We start from the raw sequence: 7,652 nt of genomic DNA on the forward strand, positions 1-7,652 counted from the left end.
CCTTTCTATCCTCATCCAGGCAGCCAAGAAGCACCATAAGAGTTCAAGGACACATTCTAGGCAGGCAGAAATGCTGGCATGCTCTCCTACATTTCACTGATGAAAATAGGGACCGTCTATTCCATCACCACCATCATCATTTTATTATTTTATTATTTATACCTTGCTCATCCAGCAGGGTTGTGCTAGCCACCACATATATAAAAACATAATAAAACATTAAATATTTTTTTAAACTTCCCTATACAGGGCTGCCTTCAGATGCCTTCTAAAGGTTGTATAGTTACTTGTCTCCTTGGCTTGGGGGTTGCATAACTCCAGTGCTTTTATTCTTAAAAAATGTTTAGGTGTACTCTCATTTTCCTACTCATATTGAAATACTGCCCCTCAATGAGGCCAAACTTAGATTCACAAAATGTTTAGGGGTATGCCTACCCCTGCTTCCCCCCCAGAAAAAACCCACTGCATAACTCCATATCCTCCAACATTTCTCCAGTGAAAATAGGGACGTCCTTAGGAAAAGCAGGACATTCTGGGATCAAATTATAAACTGAGACAGCTTCTGTAAATCCAGTACAGTCCCTGGAAAATAGGGACACTTGGAGGGTCTGCACTGTTGCACGTAAAATGGGGATGTGGCCTGGCAAGAGTCTCAAGGGCCAATCACATTCAGCACCTGGGCCTACAGTTCTGCATCCCTGTTTTAGAAGTACAGAAACACCTGCCTTCCTTTATATCCGATCGCCTGACTGTGAGCAGGTGCCTCCTGCACCTTACTGCTCCGCTTCCCTCATTAAGGTATTATTTCTCAGCCTTTCCCGCAGTTCTTCAAGGAATCAGCTCACAGAGCACAGCTAAGGGAGGGCTTTTTTATTTTAAATGGTCCCAAGGTGACTGCATTTAATGGTGAAGCTGTCCCTGCAGGCAAGCAGCTGCGCAGGGGCCTTTTACAAGCCTGGTTGTAAGGCGTGAGCTGTGTGAGGAATGCCTGTTTTCCATGGAGATGACATATTTCATTTTAAGCCTTATGTTGATTTAGGGGAGTAACTAAAGCTTTGTTGCACAAGGTTAAGAAGAGCAATTGCATAATGATATTTCCAGAGCAACTGCAGGCAAAGAGGAACTCATGGGACCATGGGACCAGGAGGGGGGGAGCAGCTGCCCCCGAAATCAAGTAACTTACCTAAATCAAGTAAATGAACTGACCAACTGTGTCACACATAACTCAGTAAAGCCCCCCCTCAATGAGAAGAGCCAGTTTGCTCCAGTCTGTAAGCCTTAGTAGGGATAGGAAATGGCTTTTGTAATTAGAGTGGCAAATGACAGTTCCCTATCTGAAGGATTCAAGTCCAGGTTAAAGATAAAGAACCGTAAGAACGGAATGCAGGAGGTGCCCTAAAGCTGCCCACCAAACAGCCCCAGGACAGCTGTGTGACCTGGTGATACTTCTCCAAGATAAGATGGATTGTATGTTTGTTTAAAGGTAAAGGGACCCCTGACCATTAGGTCCAGTTGTGGCCGACTCTGGGGGGATTTCAGGGGGAGAGATGAAGTCTGCAATCCTGCTAGGGTGATCACTTGCACATGTCAAGAAGAAGGAAAAAAGAGGACAAAAGATCTGCGAAATCTTGCATTAAAAATTAGCATAAAAATTGCATTTGCTAATGTATATAGATGGAAGTCAATTTAGAAGGAATGTCTTTAATTTAAATGCAAATGCAACATCTCACCATAGTGAAGAAGGCTATGACCAGGTGATCTGTGTGCCTGCTCAGTCTGCTGTTCCACTACTCTTACGCAGCATCACTTACAAGTAAATAAGTGGACCTAAAATAAATGGACTCACACTGTTGGCCCTATTTAGTCTCATCCACACTTACCTTTCACCCTGCACTTTCTAGCTCTGCCCTTTAAAGTGCCATATTGCTCCTTTTTTCCTTTACTGCTGAATCGGAACAAGTGGCAATTCAGGTTTTCCACTGCTCCAATTCAGCAGTAAAGAGAGGGTTTTCACGGGGAAAGTGCAATGTACTTGGACAGCACCTGTGCCTAGAAACATGGCACAAAAGGGAGTCTGGATGAGCCCTAAGGGTCCTTCAAATTTTAAATGTGGGGGAGAGATATGCGCCTCAGCTGATCAAACACTTGGGAAGCAATGTGTTAATTTGTTGAGCAAAGTCACATTGGCAAGCCTCAAGGGATCTTATCATGAAAGTAAGGCTCATATAATGGTTTCTAAGATTTGGATGGCTCACAGAGAGTTTCAGAATCTATCGCCTGCATTTCTCAAGAGCAGTACAGCCACTCCATGAGGTCACACAAACAAAGCCCTTCCCCTCACCTTCCCCTATGACTCAGCATAGCCTGCGTGTGACCAACTGGTCTAACCCAACATAAACCACTTCATGGTGGTTTGCAACTGTGGCCTGAGGTGAGAGACTCCAGTAAACAGAAATGTTTCTACACACATTCCCTGAGGGAGGTCAGAACCAGAAAAGAAAAGTTGAAGTTTGGGGGTGGGAGGGAAGCATAGGAACACAGGAAGCTGCCCTACACTAAATCTATCTAGCTCAGTATTGTCTACACCGATTGGAAACAGCTGCCTAGTATAGGAAGGAGTCTTCCTCAGCTATACCTGGAGACGTTAAGGATTGAACCTGTGATCATTGCATGCAAAGCAGATGCTCTCCCATTGAGCTACAGCAACATTAGCATGATGCAACACCCAGGCAGGAGCTTTTGGTCCCTTTTAGGGGAAGCAAACTAAGGAGATGGTTCTGAGCCCAGAGAGGTCAGGGCCGTAGCCAGGGGGTGGCAAGGTGGGCGCCTGCCGGGGCACAGGTAGGGGTTGCAAAATCGGCTGCTGAGACCTTTCGCCAGGCGCCCTGTCCGGCCAGCGCTCCCTGCCTGTAGCCCAGGCAGGACGCGGGAAAGCCCTGGCTGCACCCGTGCCCCTTGACCCTCCTATCAGCCGGGCGCCGCGGCTTGGCTGGCTGGGCAGCCTGGTGGAGCCTTTGCATGCCCCAGCCCAGCTCTGCCTCTCTCAGACCTCGCTTGGGGTCGGGACTGGGAAGCTCCACCAACCTCAGCCCCTAACACTGCCCAGCCCACCTCACTGCCCAACCCCCTGCCCCTCCGTTGTGTAAGTCTCTCGGATGGTGGGAATTCTCCATCAGGGCAGAAGCACCTCCTTACGACAGCGAAGGAAACTCCTCACAGGCTTTCCTGTGTTGGGAAATGGCCAACTGAATGCATTAGGTCAGCTACTCTGGCTACACCCCACAGAGAGGCAATGGTTTTCCTTCACTTTGGGAACAGCCAAAATACGCTCGTTCCCCCTGTAATAAACGAAAATCTGCCCTTATTCTCTTATGGGGGACACAAGAGCCCTTATAGAGTCCTTTGTAGGTTCTCCATTGGTCGGAGGAAAGAACAGAGGCCAACCAGAGATATTGAGAAGCAAAGCAAGGTGTGTCCACCCTCATATAGACATTTTAAATTGCCAGCCCTGGAGTCCAAGCCCACCACCAGAAACACCATATAATAATAATAATAATAATAATAATAATAATAATAATACTTTTTATATATACCCCGCCCTCCCCAGCCAAGGCTGGGCTCAGGGCGGCTAACAAGCAATAGTAAAAACAAGTTGAATGAATACAACTTAAAAACAAGATTAAAATACAACATTAAAATATTGAAACATTAAAATATTAAAATGCAGCCTCATCACAGGAGGAGAAAGGAAAAAGGAAAAAGAAAGGGGGAGGGAATCAAATTGGCTCCAAGCCAAAAGCGAGGTGGAACAACTCTGTCTTACAGGCCCTGCGGAAAGAAATCAGATCCTGCAGGGCCCTGGTCTCATGAGGCAGAGCGTTCCACCAGGCCGGAGCCAGTGTTGAAAAGGCCCTGGCTCTGGTTGAAGCTAATCTAACTTCCTTAGGGCCCGGGACCACTAGGGTGTTGCTATTTATGGACCTTGAGGCTCTCCGTGGGGCATACTGGGAGAGGCGGTCCCGTAGGTACGAGGGTCCTAGGCCGTGAAGGGCTTTAAAGGTCAAAACCAGCACCTTAAATCTGACCCTGTACTCCACCGGGAGCCAGTGCAGCTGGAAAAGCACTGGGTGAATATGCTCCCATTGCAGAGACCCTGTGAGGAGCCTCGCTGCAGTATTCTGCACCCACTGGAGTTTCTGGGACAGCTTCAAGGGCAGCCCCGTGTAGAGCAAATTACAGTAGTCAAGCCTGGAGGTGACCGTCACGTGGGTCACTGTGGCCAGGTCAGGGCGGGAAAGGTAAGATGAGGATGGCAGGACACTAGGAGTGCAGTTAACAAGAGGAAAAGAGAAACTAATATTGGTGGTATTCCCAAATGGAAAAAAACACTGGAGGAAAAGCTATTGGAATATAAAAATGAGGACATGATTCCTATGGGGGACCTCGACGTCAGTAGAACAAGATAGAATGGAAAGGGAGGAAACATCTAAAGAAGGGAAACTTTCAAAATCCTTCTTCCAAATGAAGAAGACTTGAATCTAATTGACACCTGGAGAGATAAACATGTAGAAGAGAGACAATATGCATACTGTCAAGGCTGCCTCAGGTCTCAGCTCACAAAAGACCAACGCCAAGTTCTTCTTATATACAAAAGCGTTTGTCAGGGGTTCAGGAGCAGAGGCAAGGGCAAGGGAGGAAACAGAGAGCGAGGGAGAGGAGGCAGAAGAAAAGATGAGTGATGACGACGACCCGAGATCTCCGAGTCTTTCCAGTGAATCAGAAGATTCACAGAAAGGAGCACCAGTGGCCAGGGCAAGGGGGGAGCCTAGGGGGACACCCCAGGAAGATAGAGCCAGAGGGGACTCAGAGGGGAGCAGTTGGAAATCAGGACCAGCGTCACCGCCAGAGAGCAGGGAAGAGGAAGGGCGCCAGGGATCAAGCGCTGGCAGCTCACAACAGGGGGGAGGGCACGAGTCAGGAGTGGCCACACCTCCATCGGGGAGCGAAGAAACGGTCAGACGGAAGGTGGAAGGTTGGGCGCGCGTGCCAAGTTCAAATGCACAGGAAGGTGGCGCAGTAGGCAGCCCGGAAAGGGAGCCAGGTCCTAAAGCCCGCCGAAAGGAGGGAGAAGAGTCAGGGGGGTCAGCGTCAGCGTCAGAGGAATCCCGGAAGGAAGAGACCCCGGGGGGCAGAGGGACCCAGAGAAGAACAGTCAGGCGGAAAAGGTGGAGCAAGGCTAGGATATTAAGTTGGTGTACAAGGGGCGGAGACTCAGATGGGGCTTCGCCGATCTAACCATGAGACGTAGAGTTGCACGCAGCAGCTTGAGAATGGAAACTGTAACTCAATAAAGACTTTTATTTAATGATCGCTGGCTAGCGTGATCCTCTGTGAGCTAGGATCTGGAAGCAGCTCTGACAGTAAGCCCCATCCCATAATTGTGGGCATCTACGTCCTCGCGGAGAGGAGAGAAAGCGGGTGCCTACTAGCGAGCTCACGAACGGCAGACAACATGACGGCCGAACAGCAGATAGTGGAACTCAGAGAAGCAGTGTCACGACTGAATGCCGAGGCTCTTGCATCCAGGAAGAGAGAGGAGGACGCAGCTGCCGCCTACAGGGATCTCCAGGTCAGGTTGGAAGTGCTTACGAAGCAAGGGCAACTGACACCCAAACCGGAGGGGATTGGGTTGGGGAGACGAACAGGCGGTCTGGTCTCTCACTTCGATGGGAATTTGCAACAGTACCCCAACTTTAGAGCAGATGTAATGTGTGCACTGCAACTGCTGAACAAAGACTTTAGAGATGAGCAAGAGAAGGTGGGATTCATCATGTCCCATTTGCATGGAGATGCTAAAGCATGGCTGCGCAATTTGTGGAGAGATAAGGATCCGGCGCTCCAAAATGCGGATGCCTTTATTAAAGCGATGGATGGGTGCTTTTTATCAAGCATTGACGTGGATCTTGCTCGGCAGGAGATACATGGACTGAAGCAAGGGAGGGCCAGCGTAAGGCAGTACCATGCCCGCTTTTTCGCTTTGGTCAGTGCCCTGGAATGGGACAGAGATTCGGCTCCTGTAAGAGACCTGTTTTGGGAGGGATTGCACGGCTCGGTTAAAGATGAAATTGCGAGGGGGGAGAGACCCCGGACCACGCAGGAGATCGTTCAGAGGGCGCTGGCGGTGGGGGTGCGGCTGGAAGGACGTCCGTGGAGCAGGGACGAAGGGCGTGGAGGGCGCGAACCAGCCAGGGGCTCCTCCTTCCTTCCCAGAGAAGCAGCGCGTGCGCAATCCACGCCTCCGCCAGGAGGAGGAGCGGAACCTATGGAGGTTGGAGGTGCAAGGGCTCAGTCAGCAGCCAGAGCCCTAGCACCGGCAGCAGTGAAAGCGAAGCCTCCTAGAGGGAACAGGAAGTGTTACATCTGCGATGATCCACAGCATATGGCGAAAGAGTGTCCCCAGAGGCTCCACAAGCACACTGCAGCCTCAGCAATGGTAACTGCAGCAACGCAGCAAGGACAACCACAGCAGGGAAACGAAGGAGTCTGGTTGGAAGAAGAGGCACTGGGGCCCAGCCAGACGTGTCAGTGAAGCAGTCCCCAGAGATTTTACAGCCCATGGACCCCCTCCCGCCCAAACCGGTAGTGAAGCTCACCGCGTCGCTCCAGCTGCCCAATGGAATCACCATGGACGTGCCGATCACCATTGACTCCGGAAGCAATGCGGACTTTATAGGGCAGGACTTTGTCGACCGGCATGCTATACAGTTGCTGCCTGCCACGCTGCCCCTGCAGGTTGTCACGGTGGATGGCAGGGAGCTGCTAGGGGGGCAAGTGGTGAAGCAGACGCCACCAATGGTGATGCAACTTGGGAATCACAGGGAAATCATCAGCTTCAATGTCACTCAACTATCGGACACGCCCATTGTATTGGGCATGAGTTGGCTGGACAAGCACAGCCCGACGCTGGCTTGGTACCAGAGGCAGCTGACCTTCGGCTCTTCCTTTTGCGCTGAACACTGCATCGTGCCCAGGCAGGAAGGAGGGGAAGAGGAGTCACAGCTGCAGCTAGGCACGCTGCAAGCGGTTCCCCACAAGTACGCAGAATTTTTGGAGGTTTTCTGCGAGAAAGAGGCAGACAGGCTACCCCCCCACAGACCATATGACTGCAAAATTGACCTGCTGCCGGGGGCGGCGCTGCCCAAAGGGAAGCTGTATTCCATGTCTGAGGACGAACTGCAGGAACTCAAAGAGTTCATAGATCATAATTTGGAGCGCGGTTTCATCCGAGAGTCCAAGGCAGTGGGGGGCAGTCCGGTATTCTTTGTTAAGAAGCGGGACACGCCCCAAAAAAGACTTGTAGTGGACTTTCGCATCTTGAACAGTGTGACCAAGCCATCGGACTTCCCCATGCCCCGAATCGACGACCTCCTCGCAAAGGTACGGAAGGGCAGAGTGTTCACCAAGTTGGACCTGCGAGGGGCATACAACCTCATTCGCATGCGGGAGGGAGATGAGTGGAAGACAGCCATGTTCACGCCCCTGGGCACCTACGAATATAGAGTTATGCCTTTTGGATTGCAAAATGGCTCCCACGTTTTTCAAGCTTTCATGCATCACGTGTTGGCGGGGCTCCTCTACAAGACGTGCGTCTG

Source organism: Podarcis pityusensis (assembly GCF_964106645.2).
Source record: "Podarcis pityusensis genome assembly, contig: HAP1_SCAFFOLD_179, whole genome shotgun sequence".
Classification (NCBI taxonomy): domain Eukaryota; kingdom Metazoa; phylum Chordata; class Lepidosauria; order Squamata; family Lacertidae; genus Podarcis; species Podarcis pityusensis.